The sequence below is a fragment of the Arachis hypogaea genome, chromosome 1 (genome assembly GCF_003086295.3).
Source record: "Arachis hypogaea cultivar Tifrunner chromosome 1, arahy.Tifrunner.gnm2.J5K5, whole genome shotgun sequence".
NCBI classification, from domain to species: Eukaryota; Viridiplantae; Streptophyta; class Magnoliopsida; order Fabales; family Fabaceae; genus Arachis; species Arachis hypogaea.
The window spans coordinates 79,725,173-79,728,051 of NC_092036.1; positions in this window are offsets into that span (position 1 = coordinate 79,725,173).

The following is a 2,879-nucleotide window of genomic DNA, read 5'->3' on the forward strand; positions in this document are numbered from 1 at the left end:
TCCCATCCTCTCAGTGGAAATGTTCAACGCACCCTGTCACGGCATGGCTATCCATCTGTCGGTTCTCGATCAGGCCGGAATAGAATCCAGTGATTCTTTTGCGTCTGTCACTAACGCCCCGCCCTCAGGAGTTTGAAGCACGTCACAGTCATTCAGTCATTGAATCCTACTCAGAATACCACAGACAAGGTTAGACCTTCCGGATTCTCTTGAATGCCGCCATCAGTTCTAGCCTATACCACGAAGACTCTGATCTCATGGAATGGCTGGCTCGGTTGTCAGGCGAGCACTCGGTTGTCAGGCGATCAACCATGCATCGTGTATCAGGAATCCAAGAGATATTCACCCAATCGAAGGTAGAACGGAGGTGGTTGTCAGTCATACGTTCATAGGTGAGAATGATGATGAGTGTCACGGATCATCACATTCATCAAGTTGAAGAACAAGTGATATCTTAGAACAAGAACAAGCGGAATTGAATAGAAGAACAATAGTAATTGCATTAATACTCGAGGTACAGCAGAGCTCCACACCTTAATCTATGGTGTGTAGAAACTCCACCGTTGAAAATACATAAGAACAAGGTCTAGGCATGGCCGAATGGCCAGCCTCCCAATGATCTAAGATAGCATCACAGCAAAGATAACTACCCCGATATGATCTAAGAACTAGATGTCCAAAGATGAAAATACAATAGTAAAAGGTCCTACTTATAGAGAACTAGTAGCCTAGGGTTTACAGAGATGAGTAAATGACATAAAAATCCACTTCCGGGCCCACTTGGTGTGTGCTTGGGCTGAGCATTGAAGCATTTTCGTGTAGAGACTTTTCTTGGAGTTAAACGCCAGCTTTTATGCCAGTTTGGGCGTTTAACTCCCATTTTGGTGCCAGTTCCGGCGTTTAACGCTGGGATTTCTGAGGGTGACTTTGAACGCCGGTTTGGGCCATCAAATCTTGGGCAAAGTATGGACTATCATATATTGCTGGAAATCCCAGGATGTCTACGTTCCAACACCGTTGAGAGCGCGCCAATTGGGCTTCTGTAGCTCCAGAAAATCCGCTTCGAGTGCAGAGAGGTCAGAATCCAACAGCATCTGCAGTCCTTTTCAGTCTCTGAATCAGATTTTTGCTCAGGTCCCTCAATTTCAGCCAGAAAATATCTAAAATCACAGAAAAACACACAAACTCATAGTAAAGTCCAGAAAAGTGAATTTTAACTAAAAACTAATAAAAATATACTAAAACTAACTAGATCATACTAAAAACATACTAAAAACAATGCCAAAAAGCGTACAAATTATCCGCTCATCACAACACCAAACTTAAATTTTTGCTTGTCCTCAAGCAACTGAAAATCAAATAAGATAAAAAGAAGAGAATATGATATGAATTCCAAAAACATCTATGAAGATCAGTATCAATTAGATGAGCGGGGCTTTTAGCCTTTTGCCTCTGAACAGTTTTGACATCTCATTCTATCCTTTGAAATTCAGAATGGTTGGCTTCTTTAGGAACTCAGAATCCAGATAGTGTTATTGATTCTCCTAGTTAAATATGATGATTCTTGAACATAGCTACTTATTGAGTCTTGGCCGTGGCCCAAAGCACTCTGTCTTCCAGTATTACCACCAGATACATACATGCCACAGACACATAATTGGGTGAACCTTTTCAGATTGTGACTCAGCTTTGCTAGAGTCCCCAATTAGAGGTGTCCAGGGTTCTTAAGCACACTCTTTTTGCCTTGGATCACGACTTTATTTCTTTCTTTTTCTCTTTCTTTTCTCTTTTTCTCTTTTTTTTCGAAATTTTTTTTTGTATTCACTGCTTTTTTCTTGCTTTAAGAATCATTTTTATGATTTTTCAGATCCTCAGTAACATGTCTCCTTTTTCATCATTCTTTCAAGAGCCAACATTCATGAACCACAAATTCAAAAGACATATGCACTGTTTAAGCATACATTCAGAAAACAAAAGTATTGCCACCACATCAAAATAATTAAACTGTTATAAAATTCAAAATTCATGCAATTCTTCTCTTTTTCAATTAAGAACATTTTTCATTCAAGAGAGGTGATGGATTCATAGGACATTCATAACTTTAAGGCATAGACACTAAGACACTAATGATCACAAGACACAAACATAGACAAACATAAGCACTAAAATTCGAAAAACAGGAAAATAAAGAACAAGGAAATTAAAGAACGGGTCCACCTTAGTGATGGCGGCTCTTTCTTCCTCTTGAAGATCCTATGGAGTGCTTGAGCTCCTCAATGTCTCTTCCTTGTCTTTGTTGCTCCTCTCTCATGATTCTTTGATCTTCTCTAATTTCATGGAGGATGATGGAGTGTTCTTGATGCTCCACCCTTAGTTGTCCCATGTTGGAACTCAATTCTCCTAGGGAGGTGTTTAGTTACTCCCAATAGTTTTGTGGAGGAAAGTGCATCCCTTGAGGTATCTCAGGGATCTCATGATGAGTGGGGTCTCTTGTGTGCTCCATCCTCTTCTTAGTGATGGGCTTGTCCTCATCAATAGGGATGTGTCCCTCTATGTCAACTCCAACCGAATAACAGAGGTGACAAATGAGATGAGGGAAGGCTAACCTTGCCAAGGTAGAAGACTTGTCCGCCACCTTATAAAGTTCTTGAGATATAACCTCATGAACTTCTATTTCTTCTCCAATCATGATGCTATGAATCATAATAGCCCGGTCTATAGTAACTTCGGACCGGTTGCTAGTGGGAATGATTGAGCGTTGAATAAACTCCAACCATCCCCTAGCCACGGGCTTGAGGTCATGCCTCTCAGTTGAACCGGCTTCCCTCTTGAATCTCTCTTCCATTGGGCGCCCTCTTCACATATGACTGTGAGGACTT